Below are 24368 nucleotides of genomic sequence, written 5' to 3' on the forward strand. Positions count from 1 at the left end.
AAAAGAACTGAAGGTAGAAATCATCACTATAAGAAGTATTAATGGAAAGGAAATCGAACTGGCAGAGGAATTGGAAAAGTATCGCATGGATATAATTGGCATTACCAAGATAAAGAAGACATTAAGTATAGGATGTTATTTTTAGGCAATAATGACCAAGTAAAGGAAGAGTAGTGATAGCATTCAACACCAAACATGAAGATAAACTTCTTGATTGGAAAGCAATTTCAAGTAGAGTTATGTGGGCAAACTTCAAAATGGGGGGACATGGACAATGAAATTTTTTGGTGCTTGTGGTTCCACAGAAGGTTCTTCTAAGGAAGAAGTGGAGAAATTTTTTGAGTCATTAGAACACACAGCTGACAAAGAAAATGAAAAAAAGTTGTCCTTGTTTGAGATTTGAACAGCAGAGTAGGAAATGAATCTGGCCCATATAACAAACATTTTGGAAAAATTTGGAGAAAAGGGCAAAGCTAATAATAATGGTAAGTATTTACTGGACCTGCTCAGGACACAGACTAATCATTACAAACACCACGTTTCAACATAAAGATGTACACAAGTTCACATGGAGAGAAGACACAAGAAGTAAGAAAAGCCTCATTGATGATAGTGATATAATCATGCTCGTTCAGGATACAAGAGTGTACAGAGGATTTGAAATTGGAAGTGACACCATTACTTAGTATTAAGCAGGATAAAAATGAATACCGCATTGAAAAAAGCAGTATGTAAGAAAGTTTTAAAAAGAATTAAAGTTGAGCAGCTTTTACAAGTAAATTGCAGAGTTCAGTATACAAACATTATTGAAGAATAAATTAAACATTGAAAACAAAAACCAAACCTTGGAGTCTTTGGCAAACTATGAAGAAGGCAGTGATTGATTCAGCTAGGAAGGTATGGATGAAGTTGTCTGCAAGGATAGAAAAATAAGAACACCATGGTGGACACAAGAAGTTAAAGAAGCAGTAATAGAAAAGATGAAAGCATACCAAAAATTCCTAGCAAATAAGTTGGCAGATGCCCTAAAAATACCAAGAAAAATGTAAGAGAGCTAAGTTAATGTGTTAATGTGTAAAAGTAGCTAAAACAAGTCATGGTAAGAATTGGTAAGAATATGGAAAATAAATATCACGAGGGTAGCAAAATGTTCTGGAGGCTATTGAAGAAGCTTAAAAATGGACGAAAGAGTACTGTAAAAGGAATCAAAGATAAAGGTGACCTGAAAACTGAAGATAAGGATATCCTAGATGTCTGGAGTAATTAGTTTGAAACATGTTAAACGAAACAAGCAGTGACAAAACAGTAGCAGAAAATTTTCAAGAGAAAGCAAACAGGAGTACATATCAATTCTTATAGTTGAAAAAGCTGTAAAAAACCTGAAATGTGGAAAGGCAGCTCAGAAATGCTTAAGTATGGAGGTATAAAAGAACTCTGAAGAGGCTACACTGCATTATTCAGAGGGCCTGGTCAGATGGGCAAATTCCCAGTGATTAGAGTAGAGTACTCATAGTACCCATTTATATAAAAAAAAAATAATAATAAAATTAAAAAAAAAAAAAAGTGAATGTGAAAATTACAGTGGAATTTCTCTAGCTACCAATTCCCAAGTGTCCAGGTAGGATTTATGCAAGCATACTTGAAAAGAGGTTGAGAAAGATTGTGGAAGAGAAACTTGAACAAGCAAGGGTCAGACCAAACAGAGGTTGTCAAGATCAGATTTTCACTTGTTTTCACAAGGATCTGAACTTTAGTTTTGTAGATTTGGAAAACACATATGACAAGGTGCCCAGAGAAAGGCTTTTCAAAACAATACAATTATATGGGATGAATGGCATTATACAGAGCAATACATAATCTATATCTAAGTTGATTATTTCAGCAGTTAGAATTGAAGGAAATAGAGGAATATGATTTGATATAAAATCAGAGGTGAGGTGAGAATGCACATTATCTCCACTCTTATTTATCATCCATATGGATCATATTATGAAAGAAAGTAGCATTAAGCCTGACATTAGAATTCGAGATGTCAAACTTAGCTCTTTGCTTTATGCAGATGATGATGTACTCCTAAACACATCTAGTGCAAGTCTCCAGCATTCACTAATTAAATTGAATAAGCTGCAACAAATTGGCATGAAAATCAGCAATAAAAAGACCAAAGCTATGAAAATAAGCAGGAGAATAGAAAACTTCAGCTGATTCTGAATGGAGAACGTATAGAACAAGTAAAATATTTCAGCTATTTAGGCACAGTTTTTAGTGAAGATGACAGATTAAATCTAGAAATAGACAACAGAATAAGGAAAACTCGTATAGTGGTAGCTAGCTGAATAAATTTTTATGGCATAAGAAAGAAATCAGCTAAAACACCAAACTAGCAGTATACAACATAGTGTTTAAACTAGTTTCAAGTTATAGATCTGTGAGTTGGGTAAGAAATAAAGAACTTGATCAAAGACTAGAGACCACAGATATGAGGGTTATGAGAAAAATTGAGGAAGTGAACTGATGGCATCAATAGGAAGAATCATATTAAAAACGATGATATTAGAAAATAACTTAACCTTATTAGTGTTCCAAAATGTGTCAGCAGAGATAATCCAAGGTGGTATGGTCACTTAAATAGAATGGGTGGGGAAAGGTTAGCAATACAGGTGTTTGATGCAAAGATAGCAAGAAAGAGACCAAGAGAAATACCAAGATCTAGGTGGATTGATTCAGTCAGAAGTGCCTTAGAAGCACAGAATGTTAGATATGATGATGATATTGGAGTGTTCACAAGTAATAGATTGATTCGGAGGAAAATAGTTGATAGGAGATTAATAATAATATAAACTTAATCATGTGGAATTATTAATTAACTTAAGGAATTAACAACGTCTGTCGGAGACGTGAGGAGCTGAAGGATCTTCCTCAGCCATAGCCAAGTTAGCCGGTCTTGGGCGCGGGCAGTAGGGTTTTTTCCGCCAGTTTATCTGGGGTTTTTCATCCCGCAAGCAGCCAAGAATACCTTGAGGCATAGGAGTGACCATTCTATCCTTGTATTTCGGTTACGAAATCCAAGCATGCTTGGAAGGTTGTGGGCCTTAAAGGCCTGTTAAAGCCATTGGGATAAATAGAATTAACAACGTACACCAGAATATAAATTAAATTAAACTTTAATATATATTTCCAATATTTCGGCAACGTCATGTTGCCATCTTCAAAAGAACTTAAAATAAAGACACGCCACACAGGCACTACACACAGTAAATGAGGACATGCCGTTCTGTCACTGTAACCTGAACGTGAGAGTACATATCTGGAAATTGATGACAATAATCTCTTATTTTATATAAATTTATTCAAGTGACTCTGCACCATATACAAGCTTTTTTTAATATATATATTATTTATTTTCATATTCAGTTTCCTATTTTCACTGAAAATTGTTCCTACACAGTTGAAATACTGTACTTGGTCTGAAGTTCTTCAGTGAGAATGCAAATTATATTTTCCTTGTTGCTGCTAATTTCCATAACTGGTCTTTATAGCTAATTTTCAAACAAAATTTATGACTGCAGTTTGTCAATTTACTTAAAGCACTGAAGGTCAGCACTGAATTAAGTTGAGAATAAAACATCATCTACACAACAGATGATGTTTTACATAAAGTAAAACAAAGTAGAGAAATGAGTTTAATATCTCCAACTTTAATATCAGGTTTATTGCCATTTTCTTAATAATGTGATTGACAGAGATGATAAATGACAGAGGAGAAGGTATGGACCTTAGTTTATTCTTGAATTCAAGTCAACAAAACCGTTTTATTCTACTTTCTTTGATTCAGCCAGTTAACCTGCAGCTTAAATATGTACTATATATTGCTCCGTTTTTATGTGACTCCCACTTATGAAAGGTTGCAAAACCTATAGTACATAATTACCTTAGGTGTGCTAAGGTATTTTTTATTTTAAAAAAAATTAATTATTAATTTTTTTAAATAATCCAAAAAAAGCCCACTCTAGAGATTAAACATGGAACTTTTTCAATCCATTTCATGCCCTACAATAAATGAGGAAGATAGGAGCAATTTCTCTTCCACTTTAAGACAATCGCAAACATCCATGGCAGAATTTCAATTTGAAGTCAGCTGTTTGGAGAGTGGTTATGTTAATCATTGGCCAACCATCTGATAGATAATTCTATTTACAATACATAATTGTAATGTTTTGAACAGCTTTTCTTTAGCTTTCCAGATTTACAAAAAAACAGATACCTGGTCTTTTGAAAACAACTGAACGAGGAGTTGAAGATGAATAGCAGCAGCAGAATATCAGAAAATGGTATAATGTTGTATGGGAATTCAGTGGTGAAAAATGTTCAAACAGTATTTTTTGAAGGCTTTAATAGGAACAGTAAAGGGTAGCACAGAGTGATGAGGGAAAGAAGAAGAACAGTGTGAGAAGAAAAGATATGTGTTGCTGAGGTGAAAGAGAGCTGGAGAGAAGGGGCAATGATTATGAATGGCATGTTTTTTTTTTTGTGATGACCCCACACATGAAAGGTCACAAGACCTATAACACTACAGTGTCACATGTGGGCAAGTGATTAAGGAAAAAATGTAGCCAGTTGATATGTTTCTTAAAGAGTGGGAGGCTGTACTCAGTGGGAAAAACAGTGTGGGGAGATCGTTCGAAAGAATAGAGGTGGATGAAATGAAGGAAGCTGATGAGAAAATAGTTCAGTATGTTTGGAGCTGGATGTTAGCCAGTGGCTGCTCTTACATGATTGAAGAAATTGAAGGAAATGGTAGCAGCAAATTCAGAAAAGCAATACTCAAGAAAGTACCTATAGAAAAGGCACAGTGCTGAAACAGGTGCTATGTTAGATAAAGGCTGACAAAGTGAATGAAGAGAGTCTGTGAGGGAAGGGTCACGTACGTCTATTAAGTGGATTGCCCTCATCTAAATATCATCAAGAATTCTCAGGGAGGTCTTGGGTGCTCCACCCCAAATGTGGGAATAGTACTCTAGAGTTAGTCAGATCTGAGACTTAAAAAGCATGAGGAGCTGAGAGGAAGAGAAGGAATGTTTAGAACAAAAAAGAACACCAAGCATTTTAGAGGCTAAGGAGACTATGCAAGTAGCTTCCTTAGCCTCTAAAACTTCATAAAGTAGTGTCCTTGCACAATCAATTTATTATATTTGTGCCATAAGAAACTGGATGTGACAGTCAATCCAAGAAGAGAAAGTTGATATTGAAAGGAAACTGGAACATTATCAAAAAACAGAGAGGATGAGGTGGGATTTTTCTTGCAGGTAGTAAGGCAGGCTTCCGTTTTCTTAGCATTGAAATTTACTAATTTGTCTTCACCCTATTTGAGGAGGCCAGTGTTCAAAGTCATTGGTTATGGAAGATCTTGAGGCACCAACTTTAGGGTACTGCAGGGTTTATCGAATGAGGAAGAGGAATGAATAGTGCCATCATTAGCAAAGCTGTGAATAGGATTTGAAGCCAGGGAAAGGAGGTCGTTGATGTAAAGGAAGGAGAAGAAGAAGGAGTGTGGGTGAGAACACAAAACCCTGGGCACTCCAGCAGCATTGGTGTGGAAATCTGATGAGAGGAAGCATGACATGAATGACTAGTGAGGAAGCTGGTAATCCAATCACAGAGTGTAGAAGAGAGGCCATAAGATGGCAGCTTGTTCAGGAAGCCTCAGAACCATGTACAATCAAATGCCTTTGAAATATTGAGAGCGATAACATGAGCTCTCCAAACCTTTCCATGGCCTGTATCCAAAGGTCAGTGAGATTAGCTAGGAGGTCAGCTGTAGAACAAGAATGGTAGAATCCATATCAGTGATGGCTAATTAACTGTTGAGTCTCTAGGTAATGAAGAATATGGTTGTTGATAACCTTCTTCATTACTTTTAAAAGCACTGAGGTGAGAGCAATGGGATGATAATTAGATGCCTGGCTTGTGTCTTCCTTTTTGGGAACAGGATGGATTATAGATATAAGCTTGCTTTCATGTTGTTAGATAGATGCCAGTAGAATATGATACTTTATATAGGTGATATAGGATGGATGTCAATTCTGGAGCACATCTTGAGGATAACTGGAGGAATACCATCTGAACTGGGAGCCTTATTAGTGTCAGGATTAATGAGGGTTTTTCTAATGTCCTTTTGACAAAAGTTCAGAGGAGATAAGATCTATCCGATCTTATCATATTATGAGATACCATCAATTCCCAACTTCTACAAAGGCACCCAGCTAATAAATGATCACCAATATGATTCTGCTGTTGCCAATCAACAGGAGATCTACCTACTCACATATATTGCCTATCTCTGGACTAATGCCATGGGGAAGTTCGATGAATTTCAAGTGGTTGCACTTAATATCTTTGACTGGATTGTGCACAAAGACCTACTAAGCAAACTCCAATCACTTGGTCTGTCCCAGGAATTCTACATTTGGATTGCCAGCTTTCTGTCTGGATGCCCACTATGTGTGATGGTGGATGGTTCCTTATTCTCTCACCATTCAACTAATGCCGAAGTTTCACAAGTTCTGTTTTCTCACCAACCCTCTTTCTTCCATATATCAATGACCTTCAGTTAACATCCTCCAACCCAATATAATACAGTTTGCAGATAACAGCATATTGCACTCCTCCCTTCCATTTGATAAAACTTACTCCAAACATCACCTCAACCTACAGAACATCAACCATTACTGCCCTCAATTCTGAACTCCAACCCATCATCCAATGTGGTTCAGATAACCTCATCAATTTCAGTGGTAGCAAAACTCAGTACTGCCTTATTTCTTATAAAAAAAAAAAGAACCATTTTCTCCCAGTGTACCTTTGATGCCACTCAAATTCCCAGTCAAGATGAGATTTCTCTTCTTGGATTCACCCTGACATCAAGCTTCTCCTGGCATAAACACATCACAACCACTGCCTCCTCAGTTTCCAAAAAACTAGGATTTCTCTTTCACCCAAGATGTTTATTCATCTCTGAACAGCTGTTAACCTTATACAAATCACAAATCTTCTCAGCTATTGAATAATGCTCTCACATTTAGGGTGGGGCCCCTAAGAGCTCCCACAAACTGCTTGCCTCAATACTGAGGAGGAAAATTAGATTGATTAATAACCCATCTCTTACCAATTCACTCCAACCATTTTTGCATAGCCATTCGGTTTCTGTATTATGTGTATTCTATAAATATTTCTATGGCAAATGTTCAAATGAAATAGCATCAATAATTCTCCCACTCAGTACTAAGTCCATTGGATTTCTCCTTTGCTCAAGACGTTACATCACCTCTGAACACTGATAAATTAACAAATCACAAATCTGCCAGCTATAGAATAATGTTCTCATATTTGGTGTCGGGACCCCTATGAGCTTCCTCAAAATGCTTGACTCAACACAGAGGACAGCAATTAGATTGATTAGTAACCCATGTCTTACCAACTCACTCCAACTACTTTTGCACAGGAATTTGGTTTCTGCAATATGTGTATTCTATAAATATTTACTATTACTATTATTACATAACACCTCCAGGGAATCCAAAGCCTCATTGAGGGAGGCCACCTACTCTACAACTCTGTCTCCACAACTAACTGCAACTACACCAATGCCATCTACCGCTTACCACCACCACTAGTATTTCCACAGACAATCACAAACATCCATGCCCACGGCAGGATTTGAACCCTCAGCCTTTTGGAGAGCGGATACACTAACCACTCGGCCAACCAATTCACAATCGTGTTACACGAAAGGAGATCATCCTTGAGTCTGGTGCCTTAGACCACTCGGCCAGCCTGACAACAATTTCCATGGCAAATGTTCATATGAAACAGCATCAATAATTTCTCCACTCAATACTAAGTCTGTTGGAATACATGCAGCTGCTGTACAATATCCCTGCTTAGTACAACCTGAAACCCTAAGAACAAGTTTCTTTTTCTCCTCCTTCATCCCTGCTACTGCTGTATTGTGGAACAGTCTTCCTCTTTATGTGTTTCCCAAGGAATACAAGATAGAGGCTTTTAAATCAAATGTAAACAAGTTTCTTCTATTTCAACTCACTATATTACACGGTAATAATGTACTATATGTTGATTAACAAATCTCTCGTGTATGGGCTCAACGTAAAAGGATAGATATCTTAAGTATGTAGATGTGGAATAAGTTCAAAGATATTAGAGTGATGAGGATGGTCTGCATTTGAGAGTGGCAGTGTGAAACAGATAGATTGCTCTTCAGAAAAGTACCATGTTCATACAGAGAAAAATGGAAATCAGTGAGACTGTGAGCTGCCAGGATATGTGTACAAGATGAATAATGATGGTATCTAAAACAGGACCCAAAATTTAAAATTTCCCACTGTAAGTGAAATCAAAGGAACTGTAGGAGGGAAATGGGGACTGAGAGCAAGCTGTTATGCTGGACACATCAATGCAAGCAATATCAGGAATAAAGGGCAGCATTCGTTGCACTGATAAAATTAGTCCATGAATCACTGGCGTGAAACAGCTGGCATGATGGGTGAATGTTTTAGAGAACCGACATCATTATAGAGGAGGGCATAAATCTGTTCAGTGTAGTTCTTGTTTTAGTAATCTATTTACATTTTATAATAGGTTGGTTTTTTATATACCATATGACATATGACCATATGAATATGGTATATAAGGTATGGTATATGTCATATGGTATATAGAATACCATATGACAAACTATTGTTGAAGCTGAATAGGATGGGAACAGATAGTCAGCACCCTGCTTATAACAGGCATGGTTGGATGACAGGAACCAAGTAGTTGTATATGGGGGTGCAATTTCTCAAAAGGGAAAGGTGGCAAGCGGTATACTATGTGGTTCTGTTCTAAGACTACTATTGTTCAATCTATATATCAATGGTGTAGTTCAAGTTTGAGAGGAGATATTAAGTTATTTGTTGATGATGCTAATAAATTTAGAAAAGCAATTTCGGGAAGCTCCATTGTGGTGTTATTACAAGATTTGAATAATTTGGGCAGATGAATGGGATTTGAGTTCAATGCTGTTATATTAGCCCAAGAATATGGAATGATATCTATACTATGTTGGTAGAAACTTCACTCTAGGAGGTGGAGGAAGCAAGGGATAAGAGTGTTAGTGGATACCTGAATTTCTCCATGCAGATATGGTTATATATATATATATATATATATATATAATTATACTGACTAAGAACACCGAGAAAGGTAAGAAAACTTTAATATAACACGACTAGTTTTGCCGGAACGCCGACTTCTTCAGGTGTGTAAATAATAACAAAAAACTGGGAAAATAACAAGGTAAAAAACATGGACTTCTCAAATTAACAAAATAGGAATAGCAACAGTCATGTTTGAACTGGTGTCCATGTGGCAGAACTAGCGTGAGTTGTGAGTGGCAACTGATTCGAGAGCACCAGAACTCGATCACTGCGCTGTGGGCATCAGGCAAACTGTAGCTTAAATTGTTGTTTATGTGTGATGGGTCCAGAACTATTTCTTTTGATTCTACAATATGTCTCTCAAGTTCATCACTGCATTTATGGATATTGGTTGTAAGATTCCAGTCTATCTGGTGTTGAAGCTCTTCCAGATTAGAGTTAGTGGAGAAAAGAACATGACTGTGCTATGGAGAGTTAGTAATGTTCTGAACACGCTAATATATATATATATATGATGAATAAGCTTTAATGACTGATACTGAGAGATAAAAAGATGACATGATATATCTGAAAAGATACTACTAGTTTACTAGTTTCGTTGAATTGATCAACATCTTCGGTATCACAATCAAAGAAGTATATAAAAAATTACAGACTTAAAATTGTAATAACAGAACAAGTATAAAAAGACAGTAGCGTGTTTGAAAACAAAATGAGAGCTTGAGTTCCAAACAAACGTATGCTATGCGCTGTCGCGAGTGCGCCAGTACTGAACAGAGGCAACGTGTGCATCAGAGAGATTAAAACTCAGGCTGTTGTTGATACGAGAGGAATCTAGAGAGATTTCCCTAGATTCGACAATCTTTCTCTCGAGTTCATCATAGCCCACATGGATGTTAGAAGTTTGAGTCCGGTTCACAATGTGTTGGTGGCTTTCGTCTGAGTTAGCTGAAAAGAGAATGTGGCTAGAGAGAGCGCTAGCTCTAGTCCTGTTATATGTGATGTCTCGACGATGTTATTCCAAACGTAGAAGGATGGATTTATCAGTCTGGCCATAGTATGGCTTTCCACAATCACATAAAAATCTTGTACACTCCTGGAAACTGAGTTGGAAGATGTTTCTCTTTAGGTTTGCTAAGTATTGAACAAAGTTTTGGAAGTGTAGTGAAGCAAGTTTTGAAGTTAAACTTCTTGAGAATCTTTGACAGTTTTGGTGAAATAGAGCTGATGTAAGGCAAAGAGATGAAGGCTCTTGGGGAAGAGGGATCTTCAGAAGTAGTTGAGTGACTGGGGGGAAAGAAATTTGTCAATTTTCTTACGAGAGAAACCATTATTAATAAGTTTTTTTTAAGAAAAAGGAGTTCATTTTCAATTTCTGTTTCTTCTGTAAGTAATGATTTGGCTCGGTGAGCTAAGGTGGAAATAATACCAAATTTTTGTGAGGGGGGATAGTGATGGGAGGAAGCATGGAGGTATCTATCAGTGTGAGTAGGCTTTCTAAAAATTTAGATTTTAATACTCTCAGCACTTCTGGTAAGTTTCAGGTCTAAAAAGGGGAGGCAGTCATCTGATTCCAGTTCGAAGGTAAAAGAGATTTTTTTCATGGCACTTGTTTAGGTGGTCTAAAAATAAATTGAGGTTGTTGACACCATCTTCCCAGATGAGGAAAATATCACCAATATAGTGATACCAGAATTTTGGTTTAAGATGGAAGGAGTTAATAGCTTTTTCTTCAAAATCGTTGAGAAATATATCTGCGAGAATCGGAGAGAGAGGGCTGCACATGGTCAGACCTGAGTTTTGTAAGTAGATCTTATTGTCATATTTGAAGTATCCTGACTTTATGCAATGGGAGAGGAGAGCAAAGTGTTTTTTTGATAATTTGTTCTTGAGAAGATCAAGAACTTCTTGAGCAGGTACATTTGTAAAGAGAGAAACAATATCGAAACTGGCCATTAAATCTGTTTTTTTTAAGTCTGATATCCTTGATTTTAGAAACAAAATCTGCAGAGTTTTTAATATGTAAAGAGGAAATTCCAGAAAGATTTCTTAGAAACCTTGCAAGATATTTGGAGAGGTTATAGGTTGGAGAGTGTATGCCCTCAACTATAGGTCTGAGTGGGCAGTTTGTTTTGTGAATCTTGGGGAGACCATACAGTCATGGGATTAAGGGATGAAGTGACCTAAGAGAAAGACGAATGTTTCTTTGTAACTCTAAGGTGGTTTTTAATAAATGATTAGTTCTATTGTGTAGTTCAATTGTAGGGTCACTAATAATTTCCGAGTAAGTATCACTGTTTAAAAGTTCCAAGATTTTATTATGGTAATCAGACTTGTCTAAGATGACAGTCGCATTCCCTTTGTCTGCTGGAAGAATAACTATGTAATTATTATCTTTTAAAGACTTTTAAAGTGATAGCTGTTCTTTCAGTGTAAGAAATGTTGTCAGGTGGAGGTCTAGCTTTATTAATGGTGAAAATCGCTTCCATACGGAGAAGGTTAGCTTTTTTTGTTTGGTAATAAAGAAGCTGCCTTTTCTATCTTTGTTAAGAGATGTTCTTTAGGGATGGATGTAGGAGCAGTGACAAAGTTGAGACTTTTAGCAAGTATGCTTTCTTCTACCAAAGATAGTTGATGGGATGACTTATTGATAACAACTTTCTTTAAATAGGTAGAGTCAAAATGAGAAGTTTTGCTATCCTGTATATATTTAAGAGAATCATATTTTCTAATGAGGTTGATTTTATTTAAATTCTGTATTTTAGAAGCTTTAAGAGTGCTAATTTCTTTTAAATAGTTCCAAGATAGACTGTTTAGAGAATGAGATAAACGTGTTTCATGACAGGTCTTCTTAGAGAAATAAGAGGCAAGACAAGTTTGGTATCACAAATGCTTTCCGATAAAAGATCTAGTTTTGTTCTCCTGTAAATCCTTTCAGCTCTAGCGGTTTTTATCGATTCTTTAAAATTAAGGAAGCGTGGAATAATAGAATATATATATATATATATATAAAATACGTGTAATAATATATATATATATATATATATATATATTAGTGTGATAAGTAAACCTTAGAGTACACAAAGGCAAATGATGTTTCAGGAATCTCAAATGTAGAACATGAAGATGGACTAAGAAAATGTTCTCTGAACAAGGAAAACAGGAGTAGAAGAGGTTATATGATTAAGAGGAGCCTATCAGATATAGAGGCAAAACTGCACAGGGTAATAAAAGGAAATTTTTTCAAGGCAGGTGGTGAAGAGTGGAATGCATTACCAGTACTAGTAATTGATGCTCTAATGCTGAATGTTTTCAAAAGCTAGGCATGATGTGTATTGTGGTGTCAAGGTCAAATTTTGACCTTCGCCAAGCTTTCTAGATTATGCTGTGTATTTTGGATTATTCAACATTTAACAGCTTTTATTTATTTAACATCTATTATAGCTGCCTTTCTACATTTCCAATTTCTAAGGTTTTTCCACCTCTGTCTGAATATTTTCTGCCACTCTGTCACTGCTGGCCTCATTTATTTCAAAGTAATTACTTAGATATGCAAAATATCCTTTAGTTTTTATGTCACTTTTTCTCATCTTTTGCATCATCTTTTCTGCATTTTTAAGTTCCTCAACAGCCTCCAAACATTTTGTTACCTTTGTGACTTTTTTTCCTATACTCATACCAAGTATTCTCAGGATTTTGTTTCACTACTTTTACATAGCACTTACATTTTTCTCTGTATTCTCTTAGGACACAAGATGACTTACATGCTAGGAATTTTTTTATATAATTTCTTCTTTTCTAGTACTGCCTTTTTCATTTTCAGTCCACCATGAAATTTCAATTTTTTTCTATTCTTTCAGACAATTTCACCACATGCCTTCCTGTCAGAATCAATGTTTTCTTCATATTTTGCCAATTGAGTGCAAGAGTTTGGTTTTTTGATTACAAACTCTTAACTTTTTTTTTCTATATTCCTTTATTTGAGCCTATAGCTTACTTCTCAAAGCTGCTCAATTTCCATTTTTTTTTATTAAAACTCTCATATACATAACTTTTGTACCCAATAAATTTTGCTTTTCCATTATTTTTGTGTATTTTCCATTATTGTTTTCAGTGCAATATTTATTCCACTATCAATTGGTGATCGCTTCCAGAAATTCTCTGTATGCTCTCATATACTGAAACAATTGGAAGATAATTATCAACAATAACACAGTAAGACTGGATATATTTTCTGTGTATAAGCTCTCTCTCTCTCTCTCTTTCTCTCCCCCATGTGAATCTATTCATATCATTATGTTGGCACACTGTGTTAGTAATGTTCTGAACAGAAATCCAGAAGGTACTTACCATTAATAGTGTATTAGGTTTTCTCTTTTCTTCAAATTTTCTATAAACATTTCTGCACATCTGGTGTTCATTTCCTACTCTTGTTCAAATGTCTACCTCTTAAGAAACAGCTTTTCCTTTATCAACCATCCTACAAACCTTCTGTGGAAAGATAGGAACAAATAAGTAATTTTCCATTTTTTTTATTTTTCCACATACATCACTGTTACTTGAAAATGTCTATCATTCATGAAGAAGCATGTATATGTTCTCCTTGATCACTATTGCCTGAATATATTATGTTATAGTTATTCACAAGTTTCTAACTGAAGTCATGGTCAAACCTACATAACTGGAAGATTTGCACACAGACTATAAGGAATAACCAACAGGACTTCTGACGCAATGTCCAATGTTTGTCCTCCCCCCCCCCCTTCTGTGCCTCATTATCGACCTAGATATTGATTGAACAAGGATGGACTGACAATTTGGGAGTAAGCCAACCGAATGATATTCTAAATTGACAGAATACAATTTAACCACAAATATGATAGTACATCTTCACTTTTATTTCTTTGTTTTTATGACTTTGCTTATTTTTAGTTATTAGAGTCATGCTTCTATGTTCTGATGCCTTGATTAAATTTAAATACAATTTAAAATCATTAATTTTTATATCACCAAAGTACTTGTGCAAAAGACATCTACTTTAATAAAAGTTTGCAGTTTAGTCAGTATTCATAAGTGGGTTATTCATTCTGCATTTTGTCAGCAAGCATGATTATTTGACCACTGTCACACAGGAAATTAAAAGAGATTTCTGTTCAGAAATTAAAGGAAACTTCTGTTCTTAAAAGAAGAAAAGTACTAGAAACCATTACACTGGATTTTTAAATTATTTTTTATTGATTGTTAATGTTAAATACTTTTAATCATTGATTCTCTAAATATGTGCTGTTCGGCCTGTTTAACAGAGTAGTTAATATCCCCCCCCCCTCTCTCTCTCTCTCTCTACAACCAACAGGCTGCAATGTAGGTTTCAAATCCCATCATGAGTATGGATGTTTGTGATTGTCTTTAAGCAAAAGATGAATTTCATCATCATATGGTGCAAGGTCACAGCCCTGCTTATTACAAGGCTAAAGTGGCTTAAAAAAGTCCCATGTTTGGTCATCTAGACTAGACAGAAAAAAAGAAAAATACAAAAAATAAAATAATAATTTGTAGAAAGTTAAATCCTTGGATTACAAATTATATTATATACCGGTTTCCATAAATTAAGAAACAGAGAAAAATCACACTAACTTGCGGTGGGGAAAGAGGAAAAAAAAAAAAAATGTTTTTGTCCACAAATGAGTAGTGCTGTCAGCAGTATTTGTGAATAAGCTACAGCAAAAAGTTGGTGTTTTGGAATGGTTTTTCCATTTTGTGTATGGAGTAAAAAAAAAAAAAAATTTCATGATAACAAAATTTTTAGATATGGCTGCAAGACATCTATTATTATTATTATTATTATAATAACATATCACTTCCATGGTCCATGGTGGATTCGAACCCGCAGCCTTTTCACTCAAGAATATGAGGGGTGAGCCATCATAAGACTAGAAGCTGGTCAAAGTCAGACAGAGATAGCCAGATGGTTGCACATCAGTTGTTTCATGGTTCACAATTTGTGCAACCAATTCCAACAGTTATAATCAGCATACTGGAGAATACAGTAAAGGAAGAGCATGGGCTGCATCCACAATGGGTGACCACCAATATCTCCAGTAATCTGCTCACCAAAACAGGAGTGCTATCCCGAATCAGCTACAATCTGACCTCATGTTGGGTATAGGAACATTGGCATCTGCTTCCATTATGTGCAGAAGGCTTCACGAAGGTAATCTCTATTGTAGGCAATTGGCCTAAGTCTGCTTGGCCTATTCCACACCACACGAAAGAATGTTTGAAATGGGCCAGTCTCCATGTCAACTGGGCCTAAGACCAATAGGGTCACTATTGTTTACAGACAAGTTTAAATTTGTTCAACAAAGCGATACCAGGCATGCTCTGATCTAGAGAGAAACAGAGACATGTTATCATCCCTCTAATATCTGTAAAAGGGACACTTATGGTGGAAGTAAGTATGGTATCTTGTTGAGCGGATGCACCAACCTTTGTGCTTCCTAGCAGAACATGAATGCTGCAACTTACAGAGATGAGGTCCCAGACCCCTGTAGTCATCCTTACATGGGTACAAAAGGGGAGGCATTTATACTACAAAATGATAATGCTTGTCCTCATCAAGTGAAGCTAGTGGGCTATCTTCAAATAAAACCTATCATACATATGGATTGCCCAGCCATGTCTCCTGACCTTAATCCACTTGAGCATGTCTGACATGATTTAAGTAATGCTGCTTTCAACACCCCCTCCCTTAAAAGATACCTTGAGGGACTTGGAGCTTTGCAGGGAACAATGATTATTAACCAACTGGACCCATGGACCATTATAAACAGCATGAAATATTGTGAGTGTTGCATTGCTATGAGGGCTAGCCATATTCCTTATTGAGGAACTTTGACAACCTGATTTTGACCCCTTGTTTTCAATTGTTGTCTTGATGTGCCCATTTGTTACTTAATTAAAATATTTAAAAATTTCATGGGTTTCTTTCACATCTCATCATTCATAAACCTTTAAATAACAGGCTCAAACCATCATTTATTTTTCTTTAGACTTTTAAGACCATGAAGCCATTAGAATTCATCTTCCAGTTGCTTTGTCTACTTTCATACTGACTTCAAAAAACATTCAAAATTTTTCATCATGAAAAAGCAGCTTCTTAGTCATCTCATGATAATTCCATGTGGAGAGTTGAAAAGAAAAATATTTTTTTTTCTATTTTCTCATACTATTTATACTTTATATTATTTCGAATTAATAATTACAAACTGGAATTAATTTCCGCATTCATCCTGTGAATGAAACTAACAGAAATAACTTTCAAAACATGTTAATACATTACCACATACAAGTACAGTAAACATGTAAGCAATAGGGTGTGATCAACAGGTGAGAGATTAAATCTGATGTACACAGAATTCAATAAAATAATGTAAAATTAGCAGAACATAACTCTTACATAAGTCAGGGACTGTGTATGTTGTAGTCCAGCAGTAAAACTTTCCACAACTGTACACTATTTTGCTACTTTTATATAGAAAGCATATGCCTTCTGCATTGCTTAATCTTGGTACCTTCCTAGGTTTAAGCTCCCACTGATGAGACCTCAATAAAAGCCAAACCAGTCTGGGTGGTGACCTTCCCATAATGTTTTTGCATTATAGGATATTGAGGCAATCGATGTGAAGTCCACATTCTCTGCAAACATGTAGACTAATCATACTTCACTAGCAAACTCTTATGTACACTATTTTGCTACTTTTATATAGAAAGCATATGCCTTCTGCATTGCTTAATCTTGGTACCTTCCTAGGTTTAAGCTCCCACTGATGAGACCTCAATAAAAGCCAAACCAGTCTGGGTGGTGACCTTCCCATAATGTTTTTGCATTATAGGATATTGAGGCAATCGATGTGAAGTCCACATTCTCTGCAAACATGTAGACTAATCATACTTCACTAGCAAACTCTTATGTACAGGATTAAAACAATAATATGATTTCTTGTCAAGTATAATATAAAAAATAAATACTAGACAAAAGATTTTTAAAAAAAAACTTAGCTCACCCACAGTACTGTTATACTAGATGTTTACAACCTTTCATGGTGGAAAACATATTAAAACATTTATCACTTCAAACAGTGCATGTCAAAATACACTGCTGCTGCTACTAATAATAAAATAACAGATGATTTTTTTATGTTGGGCCTACACATGAAAGACTGATAAGTCAACATAGAGTACTTTAGCATCATGGATGGGTAGAGAATTACAAAAGGAGAAACCTGTTGTTTGATTTGAAATCCTGTATATTGTATTTCTTGAGAAACACATAAGAGGGAAGGCTGCTCAAGAATACAAAACAGAGCAAGAGAAGGAATGAAAGAAGAGAACTTGTTCTTATGAGTTTGGAGCTTATAAATATGAAGGGATGTTAGATCAAGTATTTTCAGGGAATTCTTATAGAAACCACTCTAAATGTGACAGCAATATTCAGCAGTGGATGGATTTGTGATTGAGAGGCCTCATGTCAAGTTCATTCCAAGAAGAGAAATCTCACCTAATCTAGAGATTTCAGTGTTGTCAAAGGTAATACTGAAAGGATTTTTTTTTGGGGGGGGGGGGGGATAATAAGGTAGAACTGTGTTTTGCTATCAATGAATTTAGAGTTATCTGAATCCCATGAAAGGATGGCGTTGAGATCAGACTGGGAGCAGTGTAGGTTGATGCTCTGTAAGCTGTGTAGTATCAAATGTCAAAAATATGCCAAATGAAAAGAGTGTAACATGCTGTCAGCACTGAAAATATGTACTGGGTTGGCTATCAAATGCAGTAAGTCACTGATATACAGAAGGAAGAGGGTGGTAGTTGCATAGTAAGAGGATAAAGAACCATCTACCAACACATGTAATGTAATAGATAAAACTATTTCTTTGGAGAGCACAGAGACGAGATTGGGCAGTAGGTTGACGGAAGGGTTTACCCTTTTGGGAATTGAAGATTTCCAGGATGTAGGGGAAAGACCTGTGTAATAAGAACATAAAAAGGAAACATAGGACAGGAGTCATATCTCTAGAGCACAAACCTTTAGATAATCAAAGGAATACCATTAAGAACAGGAAACTTTTTTTGGTGTCCTATTTTGTATAAGATTCTTCTGATCTCTTTATGCAAAAAGGCAGAGAGAACACTGAATGCTAAGCAACTGGAATGGTTGGGACAAATTTACCAAAATTGGCTATGCATGCATTTGAGGAAAAGTAAGGTAAGAAGCCAGGAGATCACTTTTTTCTGTGGGCAATGATGCAATAAAGCCATCTGGATGCAGCTGGGAGTGACAGAAGTATTGAACAAACATTATAATCAATTCCTTTGGCAAGAGACAGAAGGCTTGACTGTCATTTGGAAATGATGGAAGTTTCCTGTTTTTGGTTCTTTGAAAATGTTTTGGATGCACTGATAGTTTTCTTATAGCTGTTTCAGGCTTTGGTATAAACAGTAAAGGAAAGTGGAGTGCTTGATAAAAGCTAGTTGCAGCATACTTGATTCTTTGCTGGTATAGCCTTGCCACACTTTATGGTGAACCAGGTCTTAATAAGAGACAGCAGTTTACAGCAGAATGGGGAATGTATATTTTCGTACCAGCAAGGATTACTTTGGTGACATGTTCACTGCATATGTTTGAATTGGAAGGATGACAACCAAGGTAATGAGGTACATAAATTACGGAGCTCATCCCAGTTGGCATTGTTATAATTCCGGATAACTGTGTGAGTGGCTGAGTAAGTATTGTTCCATGGAACAAGAGATAAGCACTAGATTGTGGTGAGAATTACCTGGAGCACATACAACAATCACAGTATACTTTGAAGAGTTGCAAAAAACTCAAGAGTCAGTAGTATGACTTGACAATTTGTATAAGGCTATTAATGATGGCAAATATCTCAGCATCTCTACCTGCTTGGTCTGTGCAACCAGAGAAGGAAAGCCACCTAGTGTTTAAAACATTGAAATCTCTGAGGAGATAACTCAATAACTTGACTGTTAGAAAAATGTAACTGCCCAAAATCAATATTTAAGGAGAGGATGTCAAAGAGTTCGCAGTAGCTGGCAGCACAGAAAGAGTGACAGAGACAGTAAATGAATTTGACAGAGCTGAAAAGAGAGATTTTCAGGCCAAATAAAGTCAAAGTCAGGAAATTCTATGTTGGATGAACTGGCAAACAAACATATGTACAAACACTATTATTGGATCAAAAGGAATCAAAGGGAGTGCTTAAGGGTCAAAGCTGTATAACTGAGAGGAGACCTCCACATAGCCTTTAAAGGAATGCGAAGAACCGACCAAGGCTTCTGACCTAATGTCCAATCCTCACCTTCTCGTGGTGCACCCTGTTGGGTATCTACTTTGATACTGAACGAACGAGGATGGGCTGGCAATTTGGGATTTAGCCGACCAAATTGTATTCTTATTAGTTAAACCAAAATAAAAAATGATGGTACAACATGACAAAATTTCATGACGGCTGGGGCGACGCCCGGTTAAACAAGGCCCCCGTTGTTTTTGCCAGGGAACCAGGGCGAACAGCGAAAAGTCAGCTACTGGAACAAATCTGAAAACAAACCCCAACTCAACATCACCAGAGTTAAAGATCGGTACTATCAATGTAAGAAGCCTGAATGGTAAAGAAATGGAGCTAGCTGAGGAATTAGATAAGTACCAGATCGACATAATAGGAGTGACTGAAACAAAAAAGACCAAAACTGGTGAGATCTTTCTGAGCAATAAATACAAAATGTTATATTCAGGCAATGACAATCAAGGAAAAGAAGGAGTAGCCATAGCATTCAACACAAAATACGAGGCTAATCTTCTTGAATGGCACTCAGTCTCAAGTAGAGTAATGTGGGCAAATATGAGAATGGGGAACTGGACAATGAGACTTATATGTGCCTATGGTCCCACAGAAGGTTCTACTAAGGTAGAAGTGGAGGAATTTTTTGAGGCTTTAGAAAAAGCAACTGACACAATGAAAAAGGAAAAGTTGGTCCTTGTTTGGGATCTAAATAGCAGAGTAGGAAATGATTGTGAGACATACAAAAATATTTTGGGAAAATTTGGAGAAAAGAGCAAAGCTAATAATAATAGCAAATATCTGTTGGATTTCTGCTCAGGACATGGACTGGTTATTACTAACACCATGTTCCAACATAAAAATGTGCACAAATTCACATGGAGAGAAGAGGCAAGGAATAAGAAAAGTCTCATTGACTATGTTATTGTTGATAGTGATGTTTTCTCCCTAGTGCAGGACACCAGAGTGTACAGAGGATTTGAAATCGGAAGTGATCACTATTTAGTCTTGAGCAGGATAAAAGTGAATTTCATATTGAAAAGAATAACATTTGAGAAAGTTTTAAAGTGAATAAAAGTTGAGCAGCTCACAGATGTGAACTGTAGACTAAAATACAGAAAGATTATTGAAAAGAAAATGAAAGAGTTTGAGAACAGGAATCAAACCTTGGAGATTCAGTGGCAAACTCTGAAGAAAACATTGATTGATTCTGCCAGAGAGGCATGTGGTGAGGTTGTGTGCAAGGATAAAAAAATCAGAACTCCCTGGTGGACACAGGAAGTTAAAGAGGCAGTGAAGGAAAAGAAGAAAGCATATCAAAAGTTCCTGGCAAATAAGTCAGCTTTTACTCTTACAGAATTCAGAGACAAATGTAAGAAAGCTAAACAGTGTGTAAAACTAGCTAAACAAAAGTCATGTGAAGAATATAAACTTTGGCAAGAATATAGAAAATAAATATCAAGAAGGTGGCAAAATATTCTGGAGGTTGTTGAAGAAGCTCAAGAATGGAGGAAAGAGTGTTGTAAAAGGAGTTAGAGATGATAAAGGTGACATGAAAACAGGAGAAAAAGATATCCTTGAAGTATGGAGTAATTCCTTTGAAAAACTGCTAAATGAAACAAGCAGTGATGACAGCACAGTGATAAAAAACACTGACCAGGCATGCAGTCAGGAATAACATATCCATACTTGAAGTAGAAAAAGCCATCAAAGGCTTGAAATGTGGAAAGGCAGCAGGAATAGATGATATTCGACCAGAAATGCTGAAGTATGGTGGTATAAGAGTCTTACAGTGGCTGCAATGCATAGTTCAGAAAGCCTGGACAGAGGGACGAATTCCGATGATTGGAGTAGAGCTCTCACAGTACCCATATATAAAAAGGGAAATAAAACTGAATGTGAGAATTACAGAGGTATTTCCCTACTGAGTGTTCCTGGCAAGATCTATGCAAGTATACTTGAAAAACGGTTGAGAAGAATTGTGGAAGAAAAGCTTGGTGAAGAACAAGCTGGATTCAGGCCAAATAGAGGCTGTCAGGATCAGATCTTCACTTTACGACAAGTAGTCGAGAAAGCATGGGAATACAACAAAGATCTGTATTTAAGTTTTGTCGATTTGGAAAAGGCATATGACAAGATGCCAAGAGAGAAGCTATTCAATATGCTGCAGTTATATGGTGTCAATGGGGCATTATATCAAGCAATACTTAGTCTTTATTTGAGTTGTAAGTCAGCAGTTAGAATTGAAGGAAGTACAGGAAGATGGTTTAATGTTAAATCTGGTGTGAGACAAGGATGTACATTATCCCCTCTGTTATTCATTATTTATATGGATCACATTATGAAGGAATGTGGTATTAAACCTGATATCAAAATTGGAGATGTTAATGTCAGCTCTCTGCTTTATGCGGATGATGTTATACTTCTAAATAAATCCGCTACAAGTCTGCAAGATTCTCTGACTAAATTGAATAGCTGTTGTAATAGATATAGTATGAAGGTCAGCAATAAAAAGACAAAGACAATGAAAATAGGCAGAATCATTGAAAATGTCAACTGTGTTGTGAATGGAGAACCTGTGGAACAAGTAAAACATTTCAGCTACTTAGGCATGATTTTTACTGAAAATGGTAAATTAAATATAGAAATAGACAACAGAATCAGCAAAGCTGGTATGGTGGAAAGTCAACTGAATAAATTCATATGGAATAAGAAAGAAATTAGTCAGAACACTAAATTAGCTGTATACAAGACAGTGTTCAAACCAGTTTTAACTTATGGAACTGAGAGCTGGGTCAGAAGTAAAACACTTGACCAAAGACTAGAGACCGCAGATATGAGAGTCCTGAGAAAGATTAGAGGCGTGAACAGATGGCATCAATGGCAATATCATATTAAAAATGAGGATATTAGGAAAGAATTTGACATTGTCAGCATCCAGGAATGCGTTAGCAGAGCTAATCTCAGGTGGTATGGTCACTTAAATAGAATGGGAGAGGAAAGATTAGCAAAACAAGTGTTCTCTGCCAGGTTGGAAGGAAAACGACCCAGAGGAAGACCAAGATATAGATGGATTGATACGGTACAAAGTGCCTTAGACGATAGAAATATAAGATCTGATAATGTTGGAGTCTTGACAAGTAACAGACTGATTTGGAGGAAAATTGTAGATAGGAAGTTAGTAATGATGTAATTTTTTCATGTAGTACTGTCATATCCTGTACACCCCTTGAGGGTACATAGCAGGAATTTGATGATGATAATGATGATGATGCTGATGAAGGAATCAAAGAGTGTGTACTTGGGAAATTGGAGATGAGCAATGCTTCAGGGTTGAAATTTGGGCTTCTGCCAGGAAAAGTGAGTGGGGTTTTGCAGTAATAGAAGAAAACAATACTGGGGTTGGAAACGAGATCATGCATATTTGTGAATTTGGCTTTTTCAACTGAAGATGAGTTAGCCAATCTCATATGGAGGTAGCAAGATTTTACTCCCATAAACTCTGGTTTTTCATCCCACATCTCATATGGAGATGTGGGATGAAAATACTATTCATGGTGAGCAGTAGATGGTGGTTGCAGCACTGTTGCTGTGTAATTAATTGCTGAGTAGATAAGTAGTAGTGATGCATTATGGAGTAGAGTGTCCACCCATGATGAGTCCTTGAACTCATTGGAGTTGTCAAGTAATTATAATATGGAAGGATCTGCAGGAGTTGTTGTTGCAGTCTGCAGGGATCATCCACATTTCTTATGCAGCACTTGATTTCTGAATTAGCATTACTTTTTTTTGTAGTCAGTAATCCAACCATCACCTTGGTATTTTTCTTCTATTTGTGGTCATGGTTGATAATCTTTTTCCTGCTGTGTGAAAGTAAAATCAGGTTCATATGTGGGATGGGAGAGGTGGGGTTGTGAGGAGGCTTTGAACTTGGCATTTAATAATTTTTCTGGAATCAATTACATTCACCAGCTAACTTAATGATATCATTCATTAGCATTTTGTCAGTTTGTGTTAAAGTCGAGAATGATGGTGCAGAGTTTTTTTTATTTTCGGACTCACTCAAATAATGTAGTGTTGACACAAAGTAGTCAGGTAATGCATTGACGTTATCAAGAGAGGGTGCATTTATGTTGAGGTGCTTATCATCAAGCAGTTTGGGGGGAATCCTCCCCCCCAAGGCCAGTTGTGAGATTAATGTATTTTTCCAAGTTCAGGAGTGGCTTTACTGAAGAGAAGTACAATGGACAGAAGGAAGGCTGACTATGGTTGGTAAGCAGTTTGTGTGTGTCAATTCATCTATCTCTGCACAGCAAGCATGCAACCAGTGATGATGAAAATCAAATAACCTTTTTTGTGTTGGTGATGTCTATTCTGAAACTGCAGCACTAGGTATCAACATTGGTTTTGTCAGTGTTTTATTATGCAGACTGGTGAAACCCATAGCACTTGGATGTTGCCATCTTTGTTTTATTTGGTAGGCATGACGTGTGCTTGCACATGACTGATATTAAACAAACAAAACCTGTTTCAAGGCATTTCAAGTACTTAGGATTATAGAAGAATATTAAGCCCTTTAGATTCTGCTGCTGCGATGACCAGAAGTCCTTCTAGTTGTTTAATATATTTAATTAAGTAACCCACATATGTGAATTAAGCTTCTGCATAGCAAAATATAAACCAACCTCGCTCATTTTCTCAGATCATAATTTTTTAAAGGAATAAAACAGCTTTATTACAAAAGGTATGCAGTCATGTTTCAACATGCTGTCTTGTCATGTGCTACATACTTAAAGGGAAA

At 36.3% G+C, this 24368-nt stretch overlaps 1 protein-coding gene across 4 annotated transcripts in view; it reads right to left on the minus strand.

Annotated features, from left to right (window-relative positions):
- Positions 1 to 24368, minus strand: part of LOC150107363 (phosphatase and actin regulator 2-like) — a 412176-nt gene that overhangs the window by 117554 nt on the left and 270254 nt on the right. The window contains exon 12 of one of the 4 annotated variants that reach the window (XR_016548240.1): positions 13566 to 13706. The exons of the other annotated variants lie outside the window; for them this stretch is intronic. The gene's annotated coding sequence lies outside the window, so the exon portion shown is untranslated. The remainder of the gene's footprint in view (positions 1 to 13565; positions 13707 to 24368) is intronic. 4 annotated transcript variants of the gene reach the window in all.

The sequence above is a fragment of the Typopeltis vanoorti genome, chromosome 4, assembly GCF_054136105.1.
Source record: "Typopeltis vanoorti isolate ZY-2024b chromosome 4, IOZ_Tvanoo_1.0, whole genome shotgun sequence".
Classification (NCBI taxonomy): domain Eukaryota; kingdom Metazoa; phylum Arthropoda; class Arachnida; order Uropygi; family Thelyphonidae; genus Typopeltis; species Typopeltis vanoorti.